Source organism: Paralichthys olivaceus, chromosome 7 (genome assembly GCF_024713975.1).
Source record: "Paralichthys olivaceus isolate ysfri-2021 chromosome 7, ASM2471397v2, whole genome shotgun sequence".
Classification (NCBI taxonomy): domain Eukaryota; kingdom Metazoa; phylum Chordata; class Actinopteri; order Pleuronectiformes; family Paralichthyidae; genus Paralichthys; species Paralichthys olivaceus.
In genome coordinates this window covers 18,707,924-18,723,135 of record NC_091099.1, presented here as the reverse complement: position 1 = coordinate 18,723,135, position 15,212 = coordinate 18,707,924, and the positions used below count along the sequence as shown (strand labels likewise).

The following is a 15,212-nucleotide window of genomic DNA, read 5'->3' as shown; positions in this document are numbered from 1 at the left end:
TCCACAGTGATATGTTTGAAAGAGAAATCAGGGTGATGAGTATCTGCTCGTCTGTAAAACCCTGTAGATTTCAAACAACGTTCTCGTCCTTGAGCTATGCTTACCAGAACAGAGCCAATCAATTCCATCTCTGTCTTGCCTGCAACCTTTCAGTTTGTGATCTGAGATTTGTTTCTCAAGTCTCCTATAAAGGACAATTCACTATCTCAGCTTTTAGTCTGTGAATAACATGTGTAGGCCCCTGCACTTATGCCCTTTGGGGCTCCAAACAAACACAACGTACAGTAAGAACTTCACTCTCTGATTACTCTATCCACTAAGGCCCACTGACATTGATTACTTTGCAGTTTTTTTGCTTTTTTTGTCGAAGTGGAAGTCAAGTAAACTTCTCTCTAGTTGTTTCTCTGTTTCGATTTAGAATCAGAGAAGTAAACTTGTCCGTCTTGTGTTATCTCAGCATTTTTAAAGCAGAAGCTCTCCCAGGCAGCCATGACAGGATATTGATGGGCCTCTCTCTTCTCTTCAGTCACTTCCATCTCCCCCGTTTTGCTAAAGCATCTTCCACCCCCCCTTACCCATTTCATTCCCCATCTACCCCTATTCTAGGCAGCTAAGTCATCCCTCTCTGCAGGACAAAGAGTTCAAAGCCCTGGTGGAGAGGAGCTGTCAACTGTCCTTCCCGCCCACCCGCGAGACTGCAGAGTTTAGACGTGATTGAAAATAAAACCAAACTCAAACACACACAGATGCTGCTCCTGTGCGTGTTCGGGCTGTTAACATAAGCGAGTGGCTGTCATGCATTTTGTTTGCATCAACACTTTTTCTTTGGGCAGTGCAGCGTAGAGGGATTGCTTGTCCCAGGGAGGGAGATCGTTGTCAGGGCTGTGTTGTTGCCCCCGAGGATGGAGAGTAGCAGGAGCCCCCTCTGCCTGCATGAAGCAGAGAGGCAGGGCAAGAGTGGAGGGGATGAGAGATTGGGCGGGGTCAGTCTTTGAAACACACTGGTTCCTGCAGATCTTGGCGGGGAAATGGAAAAAAAAGGCACTTGTGTATCAAAGCTTCACTTCAGACGGCGCTTGGTGACTAGTCTTTTTTTTTTTTTTTTTACAGAGGACCCTGTGGCCCGGGCAGTGGAAAGTGGTCACATCAATGTACAGAGAGCAGCAGCGGAGTTAATGGGCCAGGTGGGAAAAGGAGAGGGAGTGTAGTCCATCAGGGTTTAAGAAGAAACATCTTTGTTAAGAAGTGCAGCTAAATGGGGCTTCCATTCTGTGTGACTGATGGGAAATATGTGCTTCAATCACTTGATGCAGAGAGGAAATCAACAACATAAGGAACCCGTGGACCAGGAAATAATGAATCCCCTCTCTCTCTCTCTCTCTCTCTCTCTCTTGTTCTTAAAGAATAATTTAACTCTAAATCCACTTATTGAATTCATAAATTACATCTCGAGTCACTTTATCACATTGTTAATAAGGGGAGGGTGGTACCGTCACTGGTGGGATTGTGCAATACGACATGGATTGTGCAAAACTGTGATCACCATGATAAATAAATAGCCTGATTATGAAAAATATAGCATTTCATTTTCTTCAAATGCTCATTTGCGCTCTGAATACTGGTCCCTATACAGCATAGCTTACAAATAAAATAAAAAACATAATAATAAAAAATAAAATAAAAAATCAGACGCTGCCTTCACATAAGGTGCATGGTAAAAAGGGAGCAGCCCGACTGATCATTTAAATCTCGATGAGTTTTGGTCAAAAGTCACCACTTAGGCTTAAAGAGATGAGTGGAGTGTTGGAACCGGACAGGGACACCGAGGCGGCTAAAGGAAAGGAAGAACGTTCCCCAAATGGGGGCCCCCTCTGTTGGCTCTACTTTAAATTATCCAACACGCAGCAAACTGATGTATTATGCAACAGAGGGTGGCTCTGGCCATGTCTGAACCCATCCAAACCCGAGAGAAGACTAACTAAGCCCAACCTGATCCCAAATAGTTAGCTGTTCAGTGTTTTGTGTCCAAACTAGTCTCAAACCTGATGCAGTCAATGCAGCTGCACTTTTTTTTTAACACAGTTTGTGTTACTCTGTCCCTGACACGCATGGTTATTGCTTGTTTTCCCTGATGACAGACATGTGCAGGGTTAGTGAAAAATTTCCATGATATTAATTCTAGGTCATATCGCTCACCCTGCTGTTGAATCATCCTGTTTATTACAGCAAAAATTGTTTTCCCATTTCCTGAGGAGACCCACTAATTCTGTTCTCTAGACCCCCTGAAACTCCCCCTCATTGCCTGCAACTATCTCCATTCAGAAATCAACTGTCATCAGCGTGGACACATGAAAGAGTGAGAGTGACAGATTGAGAGCATGCATCTGCTACCAGTCCTATAAGCTGTAAGCTTACAGTGTTGATTAGTGCTTTAGTGTTAATAGCTGCTCCCAACAGCCGCAATCGAAGGCAGCGTGAAAAGCCCGTCGTTGCAGGGGGCTGGCTGAGGCGTGATAAACGTTTCAATCAGCGCACGTTTTTAGACGATCTTTCCTCAAATATATTTACCACCGCTTACTTCCTCACCAAAGCATACCTCGTTAATCACTGCTTATGTGTCCTGCTTGTCAGATTTTTGTTTATTAAAGTTTTTTTTTTTTAAAAGCCCACGTTCCGATGCCCAGTCCCAAGGTCACAAAGGTATGGGAGGAGGAGAGTTTCCAGACACTGTTCAGCTGTCTCCATCTGAAGCATACCAACGCCTTTTAATCTCCTTTAACCTCTATTCCCAGTTTTCTATAATTCTCTCATCTGTCCTTCTTCAAATTTACATATTTTGGTTCCCCCACCCATCCCTGTCCCATCTTCATCGGCCCATTTGCTTTGATGCTCCTCCCCATATTTTTTATCTCTTTTCCCTGCCTCATTCCCTCGGGCCCCATCTGTCTGAACTCTGTCCATTTCCACTGCTGACCTCATAAAGACGAAAGTAAGAGGATTCCACTCTACGGTGTCAAACAAAATCACGCTGCAGCCCTATATAGGATAAAGAGCTTAGATATTAAACATATTACAGCTTCGGAAAAAAGACACTGTGTGTGATGTCCACCCTGTGTTCATAAGCTTTTTCTTGATGTATTCTTTCCTCTGTGGTGTCAATGTGCCTCTCATCTAGAAAATACAAATGCTCGTGTGTCTCTGTCACGATGGAGTCGGTCAGATCATTTATTTATTCATGAGGAAACGCTGCATTTCAGACAGGATAGAAAAAAAAAAAACTTTTCACTGAAAGATGTGTGTCCTGCAGACGTATGTGTGACAAGAGGCTGATTGGAAGGGGGGGGGGGTGTTGTTTTCCGATACAGCACTTTAATGAAAAACCCAAAAGACCTTACCGGTAATCCCTGACAACAGCCATGCAGTCCCCGATTTGTGATGTTGAGCATGCTGCATTGTAAACAAATCCAGACGGCATACCAAGGCAGCAAACACGGAAAAGATCTATGAAGCTGTGCAAGGTCATTGCCCTTGGAAACGCTGCTGTTATTCTCCCCCACTCGCCCAGAATAACTGTCCATTTAAAACCAAATGATATAAATAGAGGGGTTGCTTCTGTTCGGTAAAGATACATTTAACAAGAACAGAGCATACTAACAGGTGATTATCCCCCTCCCCCTATTTTATAGACATAAGTTAACCATACGTCTCATTCGTAGGGAGCGAGGGCATAATTCTGGTACTTTCTCTGCCGGCCAGAAGTTATCGCAGCAGCTCGGGATTGGATTTAGCTGAAAACAATTCGTCTCTGCGAGCGTGACCCCTGGCTGAACTGTGTCAGCGCAGAAAACGGTTCTTCACCCAAAGTGCAGCGCGCAGTTTCTTTTTCGCGGTGGAGGTGTCATTATGGGTTTGGCTTGATTTGTTTTGTTAATGTTCACCTCAGCCGAGGAACGGTAAACCGTCACCCTCTTTCTCCCTGCGTATTAAAAGTCTCTGAGTTGGAGTGCATGTGTCCCGCCAGAGAGATCAGTGTGTCTGTTAGCGGTCTTACACTAACTCGCTGAGAATTTGAGACTCCTAAAGGAATGACTGTGGTTTCCCCTGTCACGTTTCCTCCTGCTCTTTCTCTCTCACACTCACACAGACAATCTCTCATACTGGCACACAACTCCCTACCCATCTTCCTTAATTCATCTCCACCGCTCTTGTCATACATCAGCCCCCATCCTCTTTTGCACTTTAATTTGAACAGCCTTCCCTCAGCCTTCAGCATTAGTAATCAATGTTATTTATTGTGATAGAGATTAACTCTGCCTAATCGACACAACCCACCCACCCATAGAGAAACTCTTAACGTGCCTGTCTCTATTAAGTGCCTCCTAATGAAAATTCACTGTGCAAAGTAGATGTAGTGGAGTGACTCAGTGGGCATAGCACAGCAAAATGATGATGAGTTTTTTAGGGCCGGCTGGCATCGATTCGATCCTGGATGCACGGTTGCATAACCAAGAGTCTCTGTTGGGGTAGCCACCGGTTATTGATCAGTAAAAAAAGGAAACATAGGCGATGTTGGCTTATTGTGCAACAGCCTAACAGGCTGTTTTTAAATTTTGTCAACATAGATGATCACTTGTTTGTATCTTGCTCACTTATAAATGTTGTTTTTTTCTTCATTCTTAACGTAAGAACCCACACGAGACCGGTGAGAGAAGATTGTCACTCATGAGAAAGCTGGTAGGTAGGATTTTAGGATTTCGCTGCCAGTTGGAAGCTTAGGCCAGATGAGTTTCCCAGGAAGATTGGAACACACTCACACACACACAGACTCACGTAAAGATACTCGCACATAGATACACATGTGCGCACACACACCACTTGAGCTGCTGGCTGACAGTGATTATAAACCTTGGGAATATCTCCCACGTGGGGCCTCACGCAGCTATCAAGAGCTGCACGCCATGCAATCTAACCTCCTGATCCTCGGGTCTACCATCGCCATGGTAACAATCAGCAGTTAACCCCCCCCTCTACCTCCTCTTACCTCCCTCCCTCCCTCCCTCCCTCCGTCTCCCACCACTCAGATGTGACTTGTCAGGAACTGTTCCGGATGACGATTGCCAGACCGTGATCCCAACGTGTCTCCTGCAGAGGTAGAATCAAGGAAATGGACCAGCTCCTCCAGGTGCCACTTAAGCATTTATCTGCACTCCCACTATGGATCCGCACAGCAGCCTACTTATTTATTATTTATTTGTACCTTTTGATGAGAGTCCATACTTCATCTTGCTTTAACAAAGGAGCACAGGAGTTCAGTCAAGTCTCTCTCTTTTCTGTCTGCTAAGTATATTTGGAAACCTCTCCAGCTATTGCTGAAACACGACAGGACTCTTCCTCCGCAGTTAATTCTCCATTGACTGATGTGAGTGATTGTAAAATACAGTAGGCCTGCACGGTTGTTAACAGCTAACAGGGGAACGCGCAGAGATGAAACGCTACATGCTTTGAGATATGCCGTCTCACACTGAATCTGCTGTAGCGCTGCCCCGTGACACCATTATGTGCTCTCTGGAACACGGTACCTTCACACAGTGGTGATGGAAAAAAAGCTTGAGGGTTTTCTTTTTTTTGAGAGGGAACCTGTGATAGATGAGAAAGCTTGTGGGATCGCTCGCTATCATTTGGGATGGAGCAGTTATTTGGGGGATGAGCAGGAGGCTTTGATGTGGTTGTTGTTTCCAAAGTGGTGAATCTGCTGCTTTGGAATCAGACTTTTCTGTTTTTGCCCGTGTTAATCGTGGTGTCATTAGGGAAATCATATGTAGATGTTCTTGAATAATTTTAGCTCCAAGCTCCTGTGTCAGATGTTTCTTGCGAGGCCACATCTCCTCTCTCCTGAGGGCCTGTTTAACAATTAGTTAGCATAGTGCAAGTGCAGCACCCACAACACTCACAATATCACTGAATATCATCCAGTGCTCACAGTAAAAGCAGTATTTGGGTACATCCACAACACTATGTTTACTTTTAAAAACCATGTCACTGTTGATAAGGTAACTCCTGCCGTCCGCTGTGCAGATATGAGTGTTCAAAACTGAGGTGTTAGGAAACACTGCTGGCCCTGTTTCAGTTTGAACTGCAGGGTTGCGTTGTAGTACGCACAAGCAAAAGCCAGCGGTGAAGGCAAACCTTTAAGCCTCATTTTCCTCTGAGAGAGCTGCTCAGTTTCTGGAATGCACGTGATGTCAAACATGAGTCACCAGGGGGAAAAAAAAGTTGGTTTACTGGTGTTTAAATAACTTGTGTAGACCTTCTAATTATGGTGTAAAAGAGGTTTTGATTCTGACAATTGTTGTTTCTCGTTTGTAAGATTTTGTAATTAAATAACTACACAGGTACGCACATGCCCAGTGTAAGTGAATGGTCACATGATTTATGTCTGCAGGTGTGTCTGTAGGGACGGGGATTGATACTGATGCAGAGCTAAAATGCTTGTGTGGACAGAGATCACTTTAGTTTTACAACCCTGTTTTCAAAAGAAGAGGTATTAGCATGGATGTAGCCTTAGCCGTGTCATCACTGCACTTCACACAAACTCCTCCTTTATTCTTTATGGGAAGCAGCTGGTGGCTGTGACTCTGAAGACTTTATACTCTGTCAGTGTTAATCCACAAACTGTTGAACGAGTGCCACAATATTTGAGCTGCGTTGTTTTTAGACTTAATCATCAGCCAAATAATTTTTCCACTTTGGCGATTATCATTAGCGGGACGAGACAAAGAGATGGAGACACTGACAAGTGAGGCAGCCACCCGCTCGAGCGCTCAGACGAGAAAGTGTATTTAATTAGTTTGAAGATAGCAGGGGTGATCTTAACATCAGCAACTCTGGAAGTTAAGAGCCGTCTTTACTTTCGTCTGTTATTTGATGAATACTATGCAAAGAACAAAGAACCCCCGTCTGAGTGCGCCATCCTTTTGATTCGGGTCTAATTGGGTGCACGTTAGCCTCTGGTACAACAGATACAACTAATTAGGCTCTTGTGCGTGTAATTAAAACGATGTACCATGGCCAAGCTTCCAGCAGAGTATGTGTTTAACAAAAGCAATTAAGAAATTTATCACCTGGAAAGATCCTATATCCGTCTTTATCTCAACATCAGGCTCATCTTTGTTTGTGTTCTACGACAAAACTAAGTTTGTCCTTTGCCACTGTCTTCTGCCTCAGAAACCGACGCTGTGGTAACGCCGGAGCTGAGGAGAATAAGCTGTGACCCTGGGAGGCTGGCACTTATCAGGAGCGTTGTGATACGGGGGGCTCGGTAGCATCCTCTGAGATTTCTCTCCCTTTTCTCTCTCTCTTTATATCCTCCACTCCTCCCTTCTTCCCTCCCTCACCATTTAGCCCGGTATTAAAGATTCATATGGCACCTACAGTGTATGCGAAGTATGCTATACCCCTCCTGCTGCTCTCCTCTCCCTCTTGATCATCCTGGCCCTCTACCTTCTCCCCTCGCCTGTTACTACCCACACAGCCTCCAATATCAGTGAACTCTCTCTAATAAGGATACTTAGAGTAAATCCCCCCAACTCCCTTTTTCACAGCGGATTAGTGTTCTCACCCTCAGCGAGGAGAACAATCGGTTGAGAGGGGCAAACAAAAGGCCTCCTTGTCGGTGATTTGCTGTTTTTGGATCCTGGAGCTTGTTTTCTGTCTTCCACACTCACTCTTTCTTTTCCTTCCTCTGGCAGCGACAGACGGTTGCTCATCCTTTCCGTCTCCCTTACCCCTCATGCTGCTCGTCTCTCCCCATGCGTGCACGACTTCTCTCTGCCTTGAGCTCTCCTTTCTCATTACCAGATAGGCCATCCATGCACATATTACCCCTCTGACCACTTATGGATTTGTTTTCCATTAATAAATTCCTAAGTCTGAGTAAAGCTAATGCCATCCTTCAGACCAAACTCAATCAAACAACTGATACTAGTAATCTTTGCCGAAGCTAATACAAGTTCCCCGAGGACAAAGTATCTTTCCCGATCACTTCCCTCATACATTTCCCCGTCACTAAAGCCAATAGAGGAGACAACAAAGTTCATATAAATGATAAATAGAAATGATGCCGGCATTTACCCCTCCCTGTCTTAACTCACTCTATCACATGTAGAAATGAGGCAGCTCACACTAGCCCCACCGGAGTCTTCTAGCAATTAGGCAAGTGCCAGAAAAACACATTAATCTAGCTATTATATCTAGCCTTGTTAATTTATAGTTGGGTTGGAGAAGCTCACTCATTAATTTGCTGTGTTGGATGACACACAGCGAAATTACATTTGCATAGATCATTTTTAAATTGCCACCTAACATCCAGCAGGGAGCAATGCTGAGAATAAACCCTTTGGTTTTAAGTGTTTTGCTTATTTGACAGCAGTTTAGAGATAAGAGAGGGAGAGGGCGCGGGGAGAGGGTGTCTGGGAGATGTCTGTGGGAACCTGTGGGGCGTTTTGTGCCGCGTAGTAGGTAGCCATCTCGCCCACGTCTCCGTACGAGCAGGGAAATTGGCTGAACTCAGCAGAGCAGCACAGAGATAGTGAGTGGCAGGGGGCAAAGGGGTGGGGGGTGGAAGAGCGGGCACCTAAGCAATTGGACAGGTGAGGACATGGGGAGGGGGGAGTGTCAATCCTAAAAGGACTCGAAAAATTAAACCGTCAATTCACCTTCAGCCAATCAAATTGCAGAGATTGGGAGTGAATGCGTATCAAGGCACTGGTTGTCCTGGAAATAGAGGTTAGCCCCTGAAGAATGAAACTCAACAGCGTGAGCAGGGGTGGGCTGAGAGGAGAGAGAACTAGATAAGTGGTAGAGGAGAAAGAAAGGTGGACTGGAATCAAAAGTGAAATTGAACACAGGGCCTGACCTTGGTGTGCTCCGTTTTTTGTGATGGCCTGGGCGATAATTCCTCCGGCTTGAGATGCGCAGTCTGGCAGCTTTGGTGCGACTGAGTCCGAGAGAGCAGAATGCTGTAATTATCAGCAGAGGGCTCAGGAGATAGAGACCGGACTGTAGGCTTCACTGACACACATCAGCTCTGTCTCACTTTCAAACGTAGCACTTGTCACCAACTGCCGCTTTGAGGGTGTCTATGTGTTTTTTAAATTATAATATAGACATGTACACACACACACACACACACACTTAGAAGTGTGAACATGACAAGGTGTCAGCGCACTCGCCTGACGTGAAAGACACAGCGGCACCTTTGGAGACGAGGTGCAGATGCTATCGCTTGACACGCCTCAGCTACGCCAACCGACCGGCCCATAATGCCACCCTGCTGCTTATCAGGCCATCTGCATCCTGATTAAAGCAGCTTATTTTTAGGTGGCGGGGGGCTAATTCCCCCTGACCTCTGTGTGTCTGCATTTGATTAGAAACGGTGATCACACAAAGACTGAGCAGTTAATCAGAAAGTGAATTAAAAATTGTAATCATGGTCATTCACCAGGTGAGGAATGCATGTGTAGCCGTGCATCACATTTATTGTGTCTCACCAGTAATCAAAGAGGTATCCACATCATTTACTTAAGTAATAACTCTACAACTATGGATACTCTTTTATATTAACAGTAAAGGATTACAATGGTATAGTACAAGAGAATGGTCTTTACCAGTGGTAGAAAATACTGTTAAGCTATACATTAAAAATCTTTCCTTAGTAAAAGTTTAGAAGTATTTACTTCTCAAAAATATAAGTACTATAGAATTGACATTGTATGCCTTATATAGATTAAATGATTACTTTTCCATATCTGATGTATTACTCAGTAAGTAGCATTTTATTATTGCAGCTGGTCAAGGTTCAGCTACTTTATTCAACAGGTTAGTCTCTAAAGCTGCTTTTGCTCTTCACATTTCCTGAAAATCTCTCTAGGGACTGTATGTGAGAATGCAAATTTCCCACTCACTTACTTTAGACATGTTAGACTTTTCCTGCCAGCCCCCTGGTAAAATGTCCAGTGACCCCATGTGAGAATTCAGCAGGATTATGGCTGCAAAATTCACAGTGAGCGAGTGGACGTGTTCACTGATGCTTCAGGAGATAGAGTGACATGTGACAGATGCAAAAAACTGAAAAAAAAAAAACTCCAGGGTATTTGAAGATGAACGCAGATGCCTGTGTAGTGTTGATGCGCTGTAAAATGCAAAATCTCCACAGCAGAATTTGTACGTTGTGTCCAGTCTCCTGAATGCTCAACCTCTTGCAACCTGTAGCTGTCATAAAAACTCCAAAGGATCCGCTCCTATGTAAATATAAAGTTATTTAATAATAAAGGCCCATTCTAGACTAAAGAAATCTAAAATTTGCCCATTTAGATGGTTTGTGAAAACATCACCAGGATTATTTTACATTTCTGTCAATAGATCCCTTTCACCTAAATCCTACAGACTGAACCTTTAAGTGCAGTGCTTGAGAAAAATTTACCCAGTAACATTCCACCACTGCGGCTCACATGCAACCTCTCAACATAAAGGTCTTGAAGCTGAGCCGGGGGAATAATATCCTTTAGCCTCTCGAGCAGCAAACAGGTAGCTTTAATGTTTGTATGTGTTTGTTACCGTATGGCATAACTCCTCCCTTTTAACGTCTCGCTAATACGTAGAGTTCATTTTTCCAGGATTACACATAGTGTGTGTGTTTCTGTGTGTGTCCTCTACGTGCTTCTCATGCCAATCGTCATCCATCAACAATCACTGCAGGTCCAGCTTCCTACACAAGCCTCCTGGGGCGCAGAGCAATCATGGCAGTGAAAACGCTGCAGTCTGGATAGTCTTCTCGGGATATGGGGACTTCTTGTAGTTATTTTTTCTGACCCTGTTTATTCTGTCCAGAGTGTTGTGCATCTCTGTGTGACTGAATATTGTTTATCTTGCTGAAACAACGAGTCAATTAATCTGTAACTATTTCATTAGTTTTTCAAGCAAACAACAAACGCTCTCTGTGTCAAGTGTCTCAAATGTGAGGATGTTCTGCTTTTCTCTGTTCTCTTTCATTTTAAATTGGGTTTCAAACTGTTGGTCAGACAAAATAAGGAATTTGAAGATGAAGAGCAAACAATTGATAGATTGAGAAAATAAAGACAATGAAGTATCAAATCAATGTATGCAATACACTCTACTGTAGATATCCATGTATACCCACAAGGGCTGCACCTACCATACCAATGTATATTAATTTTCAGTTAATCGCTCTTTCTATTTAAAATTCAGTCAAGTGAATTTTATTTGCACACCCCAAAATTACAAATTACGAAGTTGTTTGAAAGGGCTTTACAATCTGTTAAGATAAATATTTTAAACCGAAGGTTTTCTCTGTTATTGATATAAGACTAATCTTTTGAGCAGTCAACTAAACATGCCTTTTTTTTTTTCTTTCTTTTTTCAAAATGTCCTCTCTTCCTCACACTATCTGCACACAGACATCTCCCTACCTGTTATACGGACTGAACACTTTGCTAGTAGCAGTGGAGTGGTGATTGGGGGAGTTGGGTGGGGGGGCAGTGTGAGTGGCAGCACCACTGATCATTTCCACGATTTCAAACTTAATTAACCTGGGCGTCGCGCCACACGTCCTGTGGCCTGTCAGCAGTGAGTGCCGGGTTCGCTATCTCCTCTGAGATCTCCAGTGATGACGGGAGGGAGTGAGACTTTCCTCACCAGCATCACATAACTGAACCAGCTTTTAAAAAATGATTCCTATTTGTCACAGCTTATGTCTTCTTTTTTTACATTAGGTTAGGCCATCATTTCCATGTATTGTATCTGGAAGATTGAGCTTCCCTTCTGACATATGGGGCAAGAAAATGAGCAGTGACGAAATGAGAGAGGTTGTAAACGGGCCAACAGTTTATTTAGAGGTAAAAGTGCATATGGACAAAGCTGTAATGTTCATAATAATCCCTAAACGCACAAGAGAGCCGTTTTCTCTCATTTTCTCCTACAACTCGTGCATTTGAACTCTTTTCTTCATTGAGTGTCTTTTCAGTGATGTTTAGTGCTGCAGCTAATGATCATGTTCCTTCTTTGATTAATCTGCCAATTATTTACCTGCTTACTTGATTAATAGTTCAGACTGTAAACTTCCCAAAGACCAAAGTGATGCCGTCAATCTGCTCTGCTTGTACAAATAACACTTCAAAATCCAAAAATATTCCTCTTCATATATCATGCTTACTAGAGGAGGGATGGAGGAGGGAACCAGGAAATATTCACATTCAAGAGGCTTAAAATAATTGAGTTTTGGCATTCTTGCTTAAATCTTTTTTTGTCAAAATAGTTGCCAAAAGATGTTCTCTTGATCAACAGTCCTTTTATAACCGCAGGATGTTCAAGAATTAACATGCTGAGTACTTTCCTATGGCATTAAGAGTAAGTGGAGTTGTTGAAAGTGGAACCCAAACAGTCTTGATACACGTGTGTAAGCTGTCCATTTTCCTGCTCATCTACCTAACCCTCAGCAGTTAGTAGCGCAACATCATACCCGCAAGCAAAACCTCAGTTGCCCCCTGTTCACCCGCTCCCCAGAGGCCTGACTCAGACCGTCAGTCTGAGCTCAGAGAACGCAGAAGTGCAGACTCAACCCTCACCAGTCGGAGAGGGAGGTTTGTGTACCCACAAGGGCCGCTGCCGCAACTCCCACATCTACCAAGGAATTTAAAAATACCCCGGCTGTGCTGTTTCCCTTGCAAAGAGAGAGAAGAGAGACAGGAGATTGATCAGTGACACTCCGCTCTCTCTCCCTCTGTCTTTGCTTTTGAACTTCCATTCTTTGGCTGTTGCTATCACAAATCGCAGCTCTTTGTCATGTCTCACCACATGTTCAGGCAAGAGGTTACTTTTATGTTGATGAGGTTTTGTCCTTATTTTCTATAAAATGTTATACTGTAATGCTATGAAAAGAACGCCTCAACCATGATTCTCTCTTAAGACGGGCTAAATGTTTCCAAAATGACATTCTGCAGTGAGCTTGAAATGACGTCTTGTGTTGTTGAGCGGTGGTCCCCAGCATGTCCAGTGTGTTTCCTGTCTTTCCCCCTCCTCCTCCTTTACCCCGTTTGTCTTCACCATCTGAAATAAATCGGTGGCATTTGATGTGAAGTGGCACGGGCCTGAGAGCTTACAGCCACTGACTCATAAAAACACACATGCGCACAGACTTGATGTGGAAGAAAAGGTCAGGGCTCCTCTCTGAGGGCCTAATCACCCACTCTCATTGAGTGGCTTGTTCGCTCAGTTACACTTGATTGAGCGTGTGCTTGTGTGTGCGTGTGTGTGTGTGCGTGTGTGTGCGTGTGTGTGCGTGTGTGTGTGTGCGCGAGCTATGGATCTGACTTCGTTGGTGTATGTGAGCATTCGTGTGAGAGGGATAGATTTCGCCTGGAGCGTGGTGATTGGTTTGTTTATCAGAAAATGTGCATTCCTGACTTGTGAACGTCCGATTAGCTGCTGACCGCTCAGGGTCAGGTGACACTCACGCATCAGAGTGTGCATGCAAACACACACAAACAATCCTCTTGCCTGAACATGTGGTGTAATCAGCGGCCTTGTCAGGGGAACTGTGGGGCTGTAACAGGCTCATTAACTTCTCCCTGAGCCTTTTTTTAGAGAGGGAATTGGCCCCGACGAGTGGGCTATGCTTCTTTCTACCCCCTCTTAATAAAATCTATTCTCTGCTTAGCTTTTTGCGATAAGTGATTGTACTAATGTAATGCACGTGTGTGTGCATGGATGCGTGTCGTTCCTCTTTGCCTCCAACCTCCCTCCCTTCCTCTCTCTCTCATGTTTCTGTGCTTATTCCATCATTAGTGGACATTCAGTGCCGCACCATCCATGCTTATTTTATTTTAGCCGGGGCAGCAGGGATTAAGTATTAAAGAGCCTCAGCTGCTCTGGGGCTCCTGTAGCTCAGCGTTCGGCCACCGTGGCCTGATAATGGTGTTTGTTTAGCCATTAGTCAGGCCCTGCTTAGCTCCCCTCTGGCTACAGCAGCACTGATAGATGATGGATGAAGATTGTGGGGGTCGGCGGATAGAGCGATGATTGTTGTGGAGTGGTTTTGATAGCATCAAGAACATTTAGTGGAAGTATGTGACACTAAGGATAAGTGCTAGAACTACTCCAGGTAAATGCACATCTATATTCATATTTCATAGAGAGCGATATGCTTAGAGGGTGCCCTTATGTTTCTGGTTTAGATTTTCTGTCGAGGCACAAACACGTTTTATCACAGTCCACTCTTCCTGTGATTAGTTCTCGTCATCCAACTAATTAAAAAGTGGCCCAGTCTATTTCCCTCTACATGACCGGCGGAAAGCACTCCTTCTCACTGAAAGCTATTTAATTTCACGAGGTATTTTTTGCAGCTAATTTAGCCATTACCTTATAAGCTCCAAATGTGACCTTTTCTCCAAATGTGAAGAGAGCAGTCTAATCTTTAGGCCATTACCTGATAGTGGTTAGTCATTAGCGTGAGCTGGAATCTTTCTGGGCCACAGCCGACGCTCATATCTGCACCATCACGATGCTCGGTCACCATTCACACTGTGACTCATCTTTAAGGGTGACAGGGTCCTGCCAGCTCGCACAAAGGAGCCACTGTGACTCAAGTCAGTAACATATGTGTGATTGCCCTCCCACCGCTTCCGGCTTTCTGTCCCTCGATCATCTCTTATCCACCCTTCCACCTTCTCTACTTCTCTCACAGTTTGTCACAGGTTGCGTCCGACTCATAGACCACCCCACCTGTGATTTAAGGAATAGCTCCCCACTGGGAATATGCGCCGACTTCTTGTATGGGTGACCAGGTTTTTAATCTGCCTTTTATAAGTGAACATGTGAAGGTCAAGAGGCTGCCGACAGGGAAAGGTACAGCAGGGCAGAGGAATAGAAATATCATTGCAGGTAGTGATTTTAATTTATTTTATCCAAAGTTTACTACAACAAGCACAAAGAGCTGTAAACTTGGTCATGTTTAAGTTGGTTTTCACTGCCCATCCTTGGACCCTGTTTATATCTGATTTTGACATCCATCCTGGGTGATCTGATCACAAACGGTCAGCACTAAGTTCAGGTCTGAACGCACCCAAAGGGGTCCTGAATGTGTCCGATCACTCAGACCTCGGAGGTGGTCGGGGACGCATGTGGCTATGTTCTTTTGG

General features: G+C 44.3%; 1 protein-coding gene across 6 annotated transcripts in view; it reads left to right on the top strand.

Annotated features, from left to right (window-relative positions):
- plxnb2b (plexin b2b) overlaps positions 1-15,212 on the top strand; it is a 127,497-nt gene that overhangs the window by 55,834 nt on the left and 56,451 nt on the right. For 2 of the 6 annotated variants that reach the window (XM_069528165.1, XM_069528162.1), the window contains one exon: positions 1,111-1,184. The exons of 3 other annotated variants lie outside the window; for them this stretch is intronic. The gene's annotated coding sequence lies outside the window, so the exon portion shown is untranslated. Of the gene's footprint in view, positions 1-1,110; positions 1,185-5,096; positions 5,183-15,212 lie in introns of those variants that run through there. One more of the 6 variants, XM_069528166.1, reaches the window with a different exon arrangement.